Raw genomic sequence first — 16,167 nt, forward strand, 5'->3', positions numbered from 1 at the left:
CACTGAGCTACTGCACAAACAGGGACACCAACCCTCAATATAAATATTTTACAGGTAGCATCAGAGGATAGGACACAGAAAATGCCATGGGAGCGTTTCCTATTCTAGAGATGCCTTTCCAGTGAAGTGCTACCCTTTGATATATATTTCTATTTTAAAAACAAACCCAACAACAAGCTGTCTGTCAAACCTGGGGAGCTATTAGCACTGAAAAATAGCATGGCAATCCAAACCTGGATGGGACGTCAGGAAATCACTTGTTGGGCGTGCTTCGTCCTGCTGCTCAGCCAGATGTCAGAACAGCTCCTGCTGGTGGCAGGAGGTCTTTTCCTTACCATACTGTAAGGGATTTATAAGTTTGATGTTGGATAAAGATGATGGTGACTGGAATAGTCCTCAGGTATGCTAAGTATCCTGCGAACCACCTTTCAAAAAGGTAGGAAGAGCACTAACGTCCCTGATCCCTCAAAGCAGCATGTGCTGGGAGCTGCACTGCGCGGCTCCAACGGCAGCAAAGCCACCGCGTCTCTGAGAAGGACCACAAGTGCTGGAGAGGAATTGCCCCCAACCTGGGCACAGTGTATGTCCATCTGTGTTCAGAACAAGTCCTACACCTTTTCAGTTCTTTCTTTTCCTTCCTTCTTTCCTCTCCTTCCTTCCTTCTTTCTCTCCGTCCCAGCTGTAGCTGCAACCTGCAAATCCAAATTCCCAAAGTGTCCAAAAACTGCTTGTGGTTGGGTCTGTCCCCAGCTGCCGTGACTGGTTTTGCCTTCTTGGGAACAAACTCCTCAAAATGACAAATCACCTTCTCATCAAAGAAAGTCACATTTCTAGTCTTGTGCAAACGAACTGCACTTTTGAAAGCATGGAATTGCTGCATTTAGCTGCCCTGGGGGAGGAAAACACAGAAGAGCAGGATGAGTAATATGGTTAAGTAATGAAGTAACTGTCTGATCAGAATAAACACCTGGTTCTTGTCAAGGCCAATTCAATATTGCATTTTGAAATGAAAACTTCAGAGCACAAGGGGAATAAAACCAAAAGGCATCCAGCATCGGTCAGCTTGGACCAAGATGGTGGCTGCTGTTAAGATCAAGAGATGTTTTCAGAGGCAGCAGGGTCTGACTAACAAGATGTGATATCCATGTACAGCTGCTACCAAGGGTGCTGGAAGCATTGTGGCATGTCGAAGAGCAAACGTTAAAGCTCTGTTGAGAAAGTATCTGTTAAATTTGGTACTTCACCAGGGGAGGGTTTAAGAAGCAGTGCTGGGCTTTGTCCCTAATACTTTTAATGGCAGTAAGCGGTGTAGGTTAGGAGTGATGTGAGGACGTTTAGGAAGGACTAAGCAATTTCTAATTGAAGCCAGTGTTGTTCCCAGGCAGATGGAAAAACGGAGCAGCTGTAGAGAATGAGCTGTGTTTCCCTGGGCTTTGGTGCAAGCTGCAGCACAGTGTGCTCCTTAATGTTTCATCAAACTTTCTAAAACTTCTTGACAGTAAGCAATTAGAGGGGCAGAGTTTCAGCCCATTTGTGGAGTCCATGGTGTTCTTCAGAGCTACCACCAGGTTCTCGGGGGAGAAGACCTACAAATGTCAGCTCCTTCGCTTCCTGCAGGGGCCCGGAGGCGGGCAGCTCATTGGTGAACTCATGTTAATATTTAATAGACTTCCTGGGTTAATTAAGTATATTACTTTATATAGTAACTAACATATCTCTAATATGTATCAAAATTTAATTCCCTTTAATTCATTACCGCCGCTCAACGTGGGCCCAGTTCTCCCTTACACAGATGCAACCCCGCTAATTCCTTGTGTGCACCAGGGAGGACAGCGTGGCCCTCGTGCTGCGAGATCCTTTCCAAGCAGAAATAGAAAGAAACTTCGCTCTTGTCTCTTCTCAACTTGACTAAACCAAGAGAGTTCCTTCAGAGCCACGCCAGTGTAGCTGGGAGCAGGAGCTGTCCCCAACACTCCCATCAGGTGCTCAGTGTCTTAGAAGCTGGAGGGTCCCTCAGGCACGATATCTGAGGGGTGTTTCTCTAAGTCAAAGCTTGGATTCGCTCTCTGGTGCTTATTCCCCAAGCACATATGGTTGCAAAAGCAGCACAGTGTAGAAAGAAAAGTATTTCTCTGAAGAGCAGAAGGCAAACAAGGTCTTTGTTGCTGAGATTAGGAAAATCAGCAGTCTATCTAGCTGTAACTAGATTTTTTTGTTTATTTGACTTCTGCAAAGCCCCTGGTAAGGAAGCCTGGTGCCTCCAGGCTGCTGGACAGTGTCTAGCCGAGAGGGACTGAAGCTTGTTGTTCTCTCCCTCTGCAGTGGCTCCTGTGAAATGATGCGGTGGCACCTGCCCAGGTCCTATGGACAGCACTTCCGTTCACCAAGACCCCCCTCTTCAGGAGAACCCCCTCTCTCACACGGGCAGAGTCCCCTGCGCTGTCCCAGGCTGGGCTGCACCTCTTCAGAGTAGGGGACACTTTACTCGAGCCAGCTGCGAGAGACAGAGGAGGGTCCTGTTGGCTGCAGCCCCTCAGGACGGCCCAACAACGCGCTGACAGAGCCCTGGGGGGGCACACAGCTTCCCACCGGTGACCTCTGCGGAGGGATGCTTCTCCCCCCCGCCTGCCTGCCGCAGCCTGGTCCCTTGTCACCTGCAGACTCCACATCAGTCTCATTTAGAAAGACCTTCATCTGTGCAAGGGTTTTCCCTGACTTCTGGCTTTTCTCATCACACCCTGTCACAACCCCATCCCTGGCTGTCTGTGACAACGCCAAGCCTGCCCTTAGATCTGTCTAACAAAGGCAGATGGAAAATGTATTTTATATTGAGCTTTGGTGTGCCTAATGTATTCCCTTCTATTAGCTGTTGCTCTAGGTCCTGAGCTCTGATTCATCATCTTTTCAGGCTTCCTTTTGATGTTCGTTATAAGGCAGCAGGGACTAATAGAGAGTATGTCAGGCATCCAGCTGCAAAAGCATGGGGGAAAGGGATTAAAAGGGACACAGTGACAGGAGGAAGACAAAGCATTTAGGAAGCATCAGCACGCTGCTGGTAAAGATGCAACGATGCTCAAGGTGTTTTTGCTGGTGTTATCTACCATCCAAGCCCAAATCTACATCCCTGGAGCTGCTTTGGCCTCTGGTCATTTGGAATCAGATTTGGGCAAAGAGAAATAGGATGGGGCAAAGGAACCAGAGCCCTCCCGAGCCCAGAGAGGAGCTGAAACCTCCAGCAGGTCTGTTTATTGAACTGGCTTGCAGCAAACACTGTTTTAGCAACAAAATCCATCTCACCCCCAAGCCTGGTGTTTGCTGAGGTTTCTGGCGTGTTCCTCTGTGAAGAGGGGGAGTTTGCTGCTGCTGTAAGTGACGGGATTCTCATTTTCCTGACTGTTTATGAGATGCCTCTTCTTGTGAAACCACCCAGCTCAGCCGCCTTGGGGGAGTCCAAATGCTACGTAGCTGCCACTGAAGGTAACAGTCACTGTGATCTTAGCAGAGTTCAGAACATCCTAGAACAAATCAGGGGGAAAACAGGAAAGCTGAAAGTCCTCCCCTCCGCAATAAGTGATGATGTCCTGCCAGCACTGACTGCACCAAGCAGAGTGCAGCTGTGCTAGAGGTGGGAGGCAGGGTGCTGGGAGAAGCTGTGGACAAGGAACAACGTTAGACACCTCTGATATGAACTGAGGAACTGAATCACACAAGAGCTGTAAGAAAAGCAGATGTGCAGGAGCTGGGTCTTCCTTCCAGAGGATGTTTGCTGTCACCCCCCTGGCTGTTGTCTGCCTCGGGATGGCAGGGTCACGGATCAGATCCTGCCCCTCCAGGGGACGATGGTCAACCAGAGATTTTCCTACGTGGTGTAGTGCAAGAGTGTATAGGAGCAAGGATTTGGGGGATGCCAGGAGCCAGGTCTCCTTTTAGCCTGCATGATAAACCCTGCCTGCTTATCCCAAAACCAGCAGCCACAGAAACTGCTCTTACTCTGTCGCTTACCACTTCCCTGCTGCACCAAGGCTGTGAAACATCGCCTGTTAACAGCGACGGGGAAGCGAGAAATAATTCCCCACCTGTCTCTCTTGTTCTTGCCTTTCTTTCCAAGGGCCTAAGAGGCACAGTGAAGCTTGAAAATTAATGGCAACTCGGCACAAAATTCCATCATGCAATTTTTGCTCATGTTTCTAGCTGATGAAGGCTGGGTAGGTGCTAGGTGAGTGCAGGATTCCTCAGTAATTTCCTTGGGAAAGAGAGGAGAGCAGCAAAAATGCAGCAAAGATGCATCTGGAGTGAGGATATTGAGGTTTGCTGTGGTTATACAGCTCCCACAGAGCCCAGGGGGATCTCTGGTCACTACACAGAGGTGGTTTTCCTATTTCCCAACCAGATGCTGCAGGAGAGAAAAAGCAACAATCCCCCATGAGCAGAAGGGTGCTCCGTGCAGCTGGGGCTGGCTGGAGAAGGGCCATCAAGGCAAGTGGGAACAGAGGAGGGGACCAAACTGGGGCCAGCTGCCTTTAGTATTTCCCTGGTGGCTAAAAGCTTTGGCAGAAAGTGAGGAACTGGGATATTCACCTTCCCCACCTCTCACCAGGTCCCACCATCCTGCCACCACCTCCCAGCCAGGACCCCAGTGCAATTTCTCTTTTAATTCCCCCTTGCCTCACTCTGCTTTAACTCTGCGATGGGTTAGGTGGTTTGCAGGAAAGGCTCTGCCTGTCACTTAGATGCTATTTCCCCTTCTCTGCTTCCCACCGTCTGTCAGCATTGTCTGACGGCATGACATGCTGCGATAACGGGAGGGATGGCAGAGCACGGCGATAAATTAATTGCATTTACTCAGGTACAAGATGAATTGTCCAAACAATTTTGCAAACAATTGTGTGTAGAGGCACAGAACAGTTTTCTGAAATGGAGTTAATAATTCCAGTTGTTAATAAAGCATCACACACAGCTGATGCTCTTCCCAGCGCCCACAGACGGGCTTTGCAGATCCCACTTGTTTGCAGGCAGGTTGGGAAGGAGAGGGAAGCGATTCTGAGTAACATTTTCATGTGACACTTGGCATTTAAGAATATTATGGCACTGTTTTAAAGCACTTCACCAGTTTCAAAGCAATCCCATCTGAGCTTGCAGGTGTAAAAATGTGCTTATGTGTTTGCATGTGTCAACATTATAGGTGTGATCTCCCCAGCCTGTCACAGCCCTTTTTTGAGCATCAGCATACACTGACAGACTTTCACATCCAAATTCATTGTGCAAAGTGCACAGTATTTTGAAAAACAGTTCCTAAATAGATACTTAGTATTAAGCAAGAAGTGAAAGCAATTGGGAAAGTGGATGGGTTGCTATTTACAGCAGCTAGATTTCAAAAAGTTTTAGCAAGTTACGGACCCTCTTGAAAGCACGCAGTAAATATTCCATAAAATTCCTTTAATACAGTTATCATTATTAAGATTTTTTTTTATAGTGATACTAATTTTAGCAGCTCAGACCACCTGAAGTCAGCCTCCCTCTCCCTTCCCTGGCCATGCAGTCCTGCAGAAGCATGCCCTGAAGAGATGATCAAAGCTGATGGAGCTTCGGGGGATGTGCTTCAAAAAGCTTTCCTATTGCTCTGCTCATCATCTTCACAGCTCCGGTCGCTGTGTCAGACTCATGGCAAGTGCGGAGCCGTGGAAAAAGCAGTGCAAGGACGAGGAGAAAGGATTGTGTCTAATTGCTCGCCTGTAATTATCTGCCATTGTGCATTCTGTTAGCTCTTCCTGCTTCTCATTAGCATAGAGCGGGGAAAATATTTAATTGCAACACCGCTCTGTCTATGACATTATCTGCGAGCAGAGCAGATCAAATCAGCCTGCCTTGTGGGGCTAAGGGAGCGATTAGCTTCTGCAGGGCAGCGGGATACAGCTGATGAAGATCAAGAGGCAGAATACAAATCATAGGGTGCTGCGCACCAGCCTGCAGTTGCACAAGTGCTGCCTTGAGCAGGCTTTTCTCTCCTTTCTGCTGATCACTTGGTGGTGGCAGAGTCCCACATTCCAGTCAAGAACCCAAAGCATATTGCAATGTAAGGCTGATTTTGCGAAGCATCCACTTCAGCTTGCACGCTCTCAGTAGGACACGGCTGAGAGCAGAGACACGGAGCTGCAGCGCGGTGGCTGCTAGAAACCTGGGTTTGAGGTGGGCACACACTGCTGTGCCTTGTCACCATGTCCTCTGTGCGGGCATTGCACACTGGCATCAAAATGCAATCCTGGGGTTGCACAACTGCAGCAGCTGGGTGGCTGGGAGAGGAACAGACCTCTCCTCTCAGGAGGCTGTGAGAGGAGAGGTGAAGAATGCACCAAAATAAAGTTGCATTTGCCAAGAAAGAGGTTCTGTCACGGTGAAATGCAGCTGGTCACAGACTCTAATTTTATTGATGTGCATGTGAAACTACATGCATTGGAGCTGCTTCACACAGAGCGACCAGAAGTGGAGGCAAAACTACCCAAACTTGACCCGCCATCTGGTTTCCAGTGCAGTGAGAGACGCTAAAGCCACACGTTCCTCAGTGCCTGCTCCTTTTGCCCAGGCTGGAAGCTCAGCTCAGGGCCAGTTTGGCCGGGCATGGACCAGGGGCAGCCCAGGATGTGCGGGTACCCAGGTGCCCAGGGCAGAGGTGAGTTTGGCTTTGAGCCGGCTCCATGCTGCAGGGAGACACCTTGGGACCAGGGGATTTCAGAGGCGGCTCTGGCAGGACTTTTCCCTACAGACTGTGCCATAAAGTGAGGAGGTGGGTTTCAAACCAATGCTCTCGGCTCCCGGCCACCCCTTCTCCTGCAGGCAAAGTTCTTCCTTGGCCGTCGGGATCTGTGCTCACCAGCTGATCTGATCAGCGAGGCTGGTAATATTGACGCTATGACTCTGGCGTAAATGTCACCACACAGCTCTACAGGCACCTGATCTCCTGCGCCAATTCCCACAGCCTCCACGCTGCCATGCTGCCACCACGTTAGCCATAACAGCAGACTTCATTAAAGGGTGGCAGCCTGCCAACCTCCAAGAGGCAGAGCTGAGCTGGCTGTGCTGCTTTCAAAGGGGTACTTTTTAAAAAACCACTGGGAAATAGCAAGGCAAGCCCTGCCGCGCCGGTGTCGATGTAGGTCAAACATCTGTTTTGCCTCAGGTCCATCCCCTGGGAAGAAGCACTGCGGGGGGCTCGGCCGGTCCCCGAGCCTGTGGCTGACCCTGCTCCCAGGATGCGACCCTTGCCAGTGGGGTGCACAGCCTGATGTTCAGTCCCACCTCCATCCTGCCCCGCTGGAGAGGGTGATGGAAAAATGGGGTCCCCCATTTCTGTGGGCTGGGGTGGAGGTCAGGGGAGCTCTGGGCTTTCCCCCTGTGTTGCTCCGTGTGTGACAAGGGCTTGCAGGCGATGGCCTCACACTCCAGATGTGTGCTGGCAGGGAGCTGAACATGCAGACCTGCTTCCCTGCCCAGCTTGCCTGCATCATCCTCAAGGCAGTTTGGCCAATTCCTCTTTTTTTTTGAGCCTCAAGTTTATTCACTTCTGTGACAAAGTGAGATGGAACAACATATTTCCATAGCTTTCAGGGATCTAAACATCTCCTCCCCAGAGACCCCAGCAGGAGCAATGGATGGTGACCACCTAACTTCGGTCCCAGCCCTGCTGTGGGGTTGTCATGGCATCTGCCCCGCTGGGCCCTTCCCGAGGCCACGTGCCATCTGATAGTGCCAGCGCAATCTTGATGCTGGCTACCCCCATGGATGGATACTCGCTGCCCCTTCTCAGAGGACAAAAGCCTTTTTGCATCTGGAACCGAGTGTGAGCCGTCACACAAAAGCAGGACAGGGACAAACCAACTGCAGGAGGAGAAAGGTAAAATCCTCGGGTACCACTTTGAAGCAGTCAGATCCCTGTGGCACATGTGCTTTGCAGCTCTAGGCAGATAACAGACAATACCCTGATTATGGGAATGCATTTACCATTGTGCACCAAATTGTGTGAACGCCTGGTTAAAGAATAGCTATTCCAACAACAACAAAAAAAGACCAGAGAAAAAGAAATCAGCCTTTGGTTCCTGAGTCATCGCTTTGCTTCGCACTCAGGATTCGGTCCACTGTGTGTCCAGAATAATTATTAAGCAAGTTCTGATGGAAGAACTTTATTTACCCAGCCTCAGAAAGGAAGAAAAGAATCCTTAATAGTTGATTAGATCAAAAAAGCATATTTTATTTTTCAATAAGTGCTTTAGATGTAAGATCAATGGCTTGAGGTTGATTGGTAGGAGCTGTTTGCAAAGACCTTAGATCTAATTGTACGCAGGCAATCACGCAGACTTTTTCTTTGACTAGACACCAACCCTCTTGTACTGATGGGGGAGGTACCAGAAAACAGCAATACTTTGCACTGGAGAGTTGCTCAGCAACTGCCCCATATTATTTTTGAGTCGTCCCCGAGTACAGCTTCCCTTCTCTTTGATCTTCACATAATTTTTGTTGCTGTTACTTCTCAAAAAAGACAACATTTTAAAAGAATTGCACCTCCATTTGCCACAGTCTTTTTTTTTTTTTTCCCCAAGCGCAGCCAAAGCCTGATGACACCAGGGAAAGCAGTGCATTTCTTTGCAGAGGGGACGTCAGAATTAAGGTCCATCTACTCTGCTAGAGCCTGTCACGCGGTATTGGGGAACCTGGTCTCCTACAGAGATTTAGCATCTGTACATTGTCCATATATGATATTCAGAGGCAGAATGATGGTGCTTAGCTTGTGCCACCGAGCAGCCACCCAGCTGGGTTTGGGCAGATGAGCTGGTACTAGCGCTCCCATCTTGGCAGTATTTGGTTAAGAAATGGAGATGGGGTGATTTGCCTGGAGAGAAGCCTGCCAGGGCTGGGATTTCTCACCCCACTGTAATCCCAGACAGAGCTTGCAATGGAAGGCATTACTCCATGGTCCTGATCTGGAAGGAGCATCACACCTTGCCAGCCAGTTATTATCAGCCCGGCTGACAAATGCCTTTATGTGATGCAAAAAAGTGATCCACTCCGAGCTGCTCATCCTGAACCAGTGCTCCTCCTGTGCTCTGGATGACACAGACCCCTTGTGGGGCCCAGAAGAAAGGAGCTTCTGGTTATTGTGGTGTATCTGATCCTTTTCTCTCTCTCATTTATTTTCTGCTACTGCCACACGCAAGTGGGTAAAAAGAGGTTTGCACCGTGTTTGGTCTCTCCTGGGTACCACACATAGAAGAAGAGCAACAAGTAAAACACCAAGTCCCTGCAATATGAAAAAAAAGCCTCCAAGACCCCTAGAATAGAAAATAACTCATGGATTTAAATGACATTTGCAAATATGAGTTGGGAGCATCTTTTCTGAAATCTCTAGACACCAGCGTTGTACAACTGCTGCTGCTGCAGGGACTAAAGCTGGGATGATTCAGTGAGAGCTAGCACAGTCCCCGCTGCAGGAGGACACACGCAGCTCCTGAGCCAGGTTGCATCCCAGCCGGAGGCTGTCATCAAGGGAAACAACCATTTTCATCATTTCTCTGTGGTCTCAGAGTGACCCCATTAGGCAATCAGTTACCCGGGCAGAGCTGCTGAGCCACGCACGGGGGGTTCCTTCATTGCTTTCCCCAGTGAAGGGTGGCAGAAAACAGCTGGTTTGTTTTGCTGGTGTTTGACCAGTTGCCACCCAAAAGTCTGAAAAACAAAACCCTGAAACATCTCATGCAAATTAACACCCGAGGCAGCAGAAGGAAGCAAATTTCTACATCCAGGAAAAATTTCAGCTTGAAAAGTCTAAAAATAGATTTTCTTGCTTCAGGAATTCTAGCCTTGCCTTGTAACTCGTGGTGCTGCAGATTATTGCATTTATAATTTAAATGTTGGATGGGTATAAAATTACTCGCGTGGGAGTTATTCAATTTCTGGTAAGTACACTTACATTAAATAGCGGCTGCACATACAAAAGATAGGAAAAAGCCCTTCCACTTCTGTTTGCCTGAAGCGGTGAGAACATGCACAGCCTCACAAGGCTGCTGTTGTGAGCAGATAATCTTTTTTTCCTACTGAAAACCTGATAAAGTTCACCACGGCTGAAAAGGCATTTGTGTCCCCTCTCTGACACTTGGCATAAGGCTGCTCTGGACTAATCCCTCTCTGGGCTAGGAAAAACCCCAGCGCTGATCTGAGCGCTGCCAGGGATGGCTCCTTGTCTAGTTTCCAACCATGCATTTTGTCACCTCGGTGCCTGTGAATCTGGAAAGCCCTATTTCACAGTGTCCCTCTCCTGGGAGTGTGTCTATTCCCCTCCACACGCGGATAGAGGGTTGAGCTTGCTGGGCATCATCAGGTGGATCATGTACGGGACAACCCAGGGGAGGGGTGGGTGGCTGCTCCTGTGCTCACCCCTGGTGGGCTGAAATCTCTTCCTCGACTGTCCCCATCACCTGCCTGGCTTTCCAGCTGCCTCTGCGTGTTTGGTTTTGCCTGTGCTCACACAGACGTGTGCAGGAGACCCTTCTCCAGTGCTGCCTGAAGAAACAGCGGTGGGATATCCGTGGGGCCACAGTTTGAGGCCATGCACCCAAATTCATGAGTTTGTATTGGATCGATGGGAAGAGGAATAGACGGGGAAAGGGCCACCTCGCAGCAGGCCCTGGACGAGTGGAGGGTTTTGACAAGGCAGAGATGATGGTGAGTTGCAACCAATCTAATTCCAGCCTTTAATTTGGAGGCAGGAGTTGGGATTCCCTGCAAGGTCCATCCTTCCTGCTGCCTAAAATGCTCCCACATCTCTGCTCAGTGCTTCTGGAGTGGATGCTCTGTGTTTACGGCAACTGGGTTGGGGTTCTTCAGCCTGGAGAAGAGAAGGCTCCAGGGAGACCTTACTGCAGCCTTTTGATGCATAAAGGGGGCTTATAAGAAGGATGGGGACAGGCTTTTTACAAGGGCCTGTAGCTATAGGACAAGGGGTGATGTTTTTAAACTAAAAGAGACTTGATTCAGACTAGATATAACTAAGAAAGTTTTTACAATGAGGATGGTGAGACACTGGCACAGGTTGCCCAGAGAGGTGGTAGATGTCCCATCCCTGGAAATGTTCAAGGTCAGGTGGGAACAGGGCTCTGAGCAGCCTGATCTAGTTGAAGATGTCCCTGCTCCTTGCAGCGGGGTTGGACTAGATGGCTTTTAAAGGTCTCTTTCAACTCAAGCCATTCTATGATGCTGTGATTCATTTGAGGAAATTGAAGGCTCATTGGTTGTTGTTCCTTCCTCACCCCACTCCCTCCTGCCCCAGCCTTCATCCTCTCTGCCCCTGTGCTCCCAGGGAAGGGCTGTTTCTGGTCTGTGCAAAACCACTGCCAAAACGGCAGTGGTGCCATCTGGAAAGCTGTTGTGGGAGGATGGTTCAGCTGGACCCAGCCTGAGCTGCATCGTTGGCAGACCCCAGCTCTGCACCCGAGGGGCTGCAGCAGCTCCGGCACTGCAGCAGCCTGCCAGAAGCCCTGGCCATCCCCCACTGGTGTGTCAGTGTTACTGGGGCACTGGCTGGCCAGGCAGCCTGGGGGGTTCAGTCATTTTTTCTTTTTCTTTTTTTTGGTGATGCTGTTTGAATTCAGACAGTGCCAGCCTACTAATGAATCGCATCTTGGTCAATTAGAAATTTCCTGTGAGTCGTGGCTTCTTGGACATCGCTCATGCCAGTGTAAATGCCATGCTTGGAGACAAAATTGAGCTCCGGCAGCCAGGGAGAAACCATCCCTATGTGTAAATGAGGAGACAGTACCTGTAAAATTCACTTCTGCACGACAGGGCTTGAGAAACGCAAGCGTGCTTTGCACCCCGAGCGGCTGAACACATGTAAAGTGGCTTTTCCTCCTCCTCCTCCTCTCCCAGCCTGGTTCTCACCCCCGGTGAGGAGGAATCAGTGGACATGTGGAAGGTGCTGTGGGCAGCAGTGCAGGCATTGCTGGAAGCCCTCAGCCGGTGGCCAGCTGGCAGGGCTCCCTCCTGCCCGCCGCTGCCCACAGGGCTGCGGATGCGGGCATTCGTGCCCGGCGCTTGGGAAACGGCCAGGCGGGCACCCAGGAGGGATTTCTCTCTTCACAAAGCTCAGTGGCTGTGTTTTCACCCATGGTGAACACCTACCCTCAGCACAGCTCCCTGGGCTGGAGCGAGGATGTCCTTTGGGGTCAGGGCATCATTTATTTTACACAGAAATGGGGACCAGGGGGGATTTTATCCTTCTTTCATCATCAGGGTGAGGGAACGGTTACTTGCCAGCTGCAATTTCAACCAATCTGCCTTCACCATTAGAGATGTCTAATTTGGCATTTAGCTTAGTTAAGGTAAAAAATGTTTTTTCACAGTGCCCAGACTGAGTCCACCTTACTTATGTGTTACCAAATATACACACAGTAATCTAAACGATTCATGGTACTTTAATACACAGCGTAACAGAGCCCCTTCCTCCACAACAGGGTCCTTTCTCCACTTCTGATGGCCATTCTTCCACCTAATCGCTTGTTTTCTCCCGTTCTCTGAAAGAGCTCCCTTGGACAAAAATAATGCTGGACATGTAAGACATCATTGTGAATATCAATGAAGGGGTTTTTCTCTTTTCCTTCTGCTCCCAGTTCCTCCTCTGGGCTAAAAGTAAATAGTCAGCTGTAGCTGACACAGAAGCTGATGAGGGAGGCACATTAGTTTCTCTGCCTGTCGGGGATTGCTTGTATAGCAGACTTCAGATCCAGAGCCAAACTTCCCAACTCCATCTGGGACAGCATCAGGGACAGGATCTGATTTCTTTTTTCATGCTCAAATATTCTATCTATTTAATTACTCTTTTTTTTGGTGGAATTTCACAATGAGACCCTTTTAATACTTATTTTTTAAAGCAGTCTCTAAATTGGTGTCATTTGTTTCAGGGAAGTTTAGATGCTAATTTGCAAGCACAGAAGATACTGAGGCGAGATAAAATTAATCTGGAACTTATTCTGATGGATATGTGTGAATTTGTAGTTACTAATTAGTTTGTTCTAGTGGTTGCCTAGGGACCAGTGAACAGGACTTTGTTACTTTTAGTACAGGAGACTGTCCCAGCAAGCAGTATGTGCATATAAATATTTGCTGGATCAAAGGTGCTAGTTTTACAAAGATAAAGGAAATTACATGCTGAATTGATTTGGAACAGTCTATAGTTTATCAGTAAAAAAAACTTACAGTCTGCTCTACCCAGTGGTTTTGGTTTTGTTGGTTTGGTTTTTTTCTTTTTTGCAGGTGTTGCTTGCAACCACAAGTGCTAGGGTTAAAATCCAGGGATTTTTTACAATATTGCAGGGCTGAACTGGCCTGAGCCCATTCCCAGGGTTGGTAGATGCCTCAGCTCCCTGGTACATCGTGAGGAGGTGGTACCCTGGGTGTGATGGCAGTTGTCCTTGTGCTGTGATCTCTGCCAGCCCTGGTGGCTGCTCCCCATGCTGTGAGCTGCAGATGTTGTGCAGGAACACTTGGAAAATACATGTGCATGCCACAGGAAACACTCCTCCGCTGTCCATTCATCCACAAAGCCAGCAAAATGGAGAGGGAACTGGTGCTGACTTGGGGAAACACCAAGCTACTGAATTAATAACATCCAATTCAGTAAAGAACTTAATGAAATTAATTTACCCAGCATCAGCAATACTTCTATATTACCTGGGCAGTAGAAATCTGTTTGGCTTTCTGACTTGGCATGGGGAGTATCCAGAAGAAATTATCCCTTATACTGTGCCCTGCCTCATTTGTGCACACCCATCCTGTTCAGGCGCTGGTGATGCGTGAGACCCTGGAGACAGAGGGAAGTCACTAAGGAAGCACTGGGACAGGTCTCATTTCACTCACACATCAATTCTTATCTTGCATCAATACGTATAGTTAGCTTCTATTGTCTTGAATTTCCAGAAAGCAAGCATCATGCAAGCCACCAAATTAATCTCTGATGTAAGTACTGCCATCCATAGATAGAAATTTGGTCCAAAGAGCACAAGGGTAACTTGCCATGCCACTGTACACATAGCTAAAACCCCAGACATTGTAATTAATTCTAAATAAAATGCTCTTGTGGCCAAGTTTGACAAATAAACCTCTATTAGGGTATAAAGCATCATTGATTGTTGGCAGATTAACTGGCAGCAGCATGGTGGTGCATGGGCACTGGGAAAATAGAGCGTCTTTAGATCTGCTCCTGAAACAGAGACAGCTGAAACCCAGGGGTACCCAGCCCACAGCAGGAGTGGGTTTCTAAAAGTCGAGCTCCACAGCATCCCCTCTGGTGCTTCCCAAACCCCATACAAGTGGGGGGAGGGAGCACAGCGATGACTCAAAGCTGATCTACCCCATCTTCCCAGCTATGGAGGTGCATGAAAGCCATCGACTTTCATTCCAAGGAGGATGCGACGGGATGTAGAAGTGACCTAGTTTTTCCCAAGTATTTTTATCCTGAGCATGACCTCCTGCTCATCTCTACTCAACTCCAGGAGCGGGAGTTTCCAGCTCCAGAAGTCCTATCTGGAATTAGAAGAATTCAGGGTTCAGCAGAGGGTAACATCTAGACTTTGTGAGAAAGCATGTTTTTTTAAGAAGCTTCTGTGGAAAGCCCCTTGTACACTCAGCCTTCAGTTTTTAAGCTTTCACAACTTTGACCATGGAGATTTTCAAAACTTTATTTTATATTGAAGTGGCTCAGACCCTGAGCTGCCCTCAGCTGAATGGGTGCAGCTCCCAGGGAAATTATCACTGAAGCGGAGGATACAGGCTGTTGTGTCTTTTCCTTTCCGTGCCGTTACAAAGAACATGCTTATTCAGCCTTTTTACAGACTGGCTATTTCTACTTATTCAGCTTTTGCCATGTTCCTCATTATTTATGGATTCCTTTTTCTCTTGAATTGCTTTTCTTCAAGATTCTGGTTAAAATTCATGTGGCTTCAGCATAACCATGTTTTTCACTAAAGCCTTATCAGTGGCTTATCAGTGTTACCAATGTCTGCTTTTTCAATGTTATCACTAAAAACTTACCAGTATTACTAATGTCTGCTTTTGTAGTTTCTTTTTTATATTAAATAAATCTATGTGACCCTAGCTTTTTCACAATATCTTCCCTTTTTTTAGTGCCAGCAGCTCAAAGTACACTATCATGGTCAATAGAATTCAATATGTCTGTCTTTTGAGATGAGACAGGCTATAGGAGAAAATCTTTGTTATTCAGATTGTGGAAGATCTGGATGTTTCCCATTTTGCCAAGTGGTGTCTGCTTCACTTGTATCCGGGGGAAGACGGAGAGCCTGCCACCGCAAGCTCTTTTAAGGCAGAAGGTTTCTTTCTCTTTTGTGTTTGTACAGCCTCTGGCACAGTGTGACAAGGGTGTGCCATCTTATAATAAGCACAATTAATATTTAACAAGAAAGCTGCAGAGAACGGGACATGAAAAGCACCGTCTCCACCTGGGCTTAGCGTGGCCATCCAGGCTGGTCCCTGTGCCAGGCTGGTGAGCTCCTGCCCAAACAGCCGGTACCACCCGATGGCAATAACCAGACGTGGGCTGTGCTGCTGGCTGCAGACCTGCTCATCCTCTCACCAGGTCTGCTCCCTCCCCACATCCCACTTCCACGGCCACGTCTCCTGGTGGCTGAGGGCTGAAGGCAAACCCAAACCTGTTCCATCCCTGCAGGTGCTGGGACACGCGACCTCCTTCCGTGAGCGCGTGTACTTCCCTTTTCCACTGATTTTGCAATTAGTGATGGTGTGTTTAATCAATTGTTTTATTAACTTGGGGCTTATTTGCCCAGAGATATTTTGGGATTCCTACTCCGCTTTTAATTCACACCCTTCTTTAGTCCAAATTAGCTTTCAAGTGTGGACAAGCCCTGTACTCCTCTGAGGGAGGTTAAGCTGTTAGTAAACAGGAGCGGGAGTGTTTCCAGGCACACTCGGCACAGAACCGTAAGGACAATGCCATGTCTGAAACGTTGTGGCGGCACGGTGTGCTGGGAACCCCTGCCTCGTGCTGCGGGACGGTTACAGCACAGAGGAGGGACCAAAGCAACACCAAGCAGAAGATGCTGGAGCAGTTGCTAAACAAATGGGTTTGGTTTTGAAGCTCCCTGGCGATGA

The sequence above is a fragment of the Falco cherrug genome, chromosome 10 (assembly GCF_023634085.1).
Source record: "Falco cherrug isolate bFalChe1 chromosome 10, bFalChe1.pri, whole genome shotgun sequence".
Classification (NCBI taxonomy): Eukaryota; Metazoa; Chordata; class Aves; order Falconiformes; family Falconidae; genus Falco; species Falco cherrug.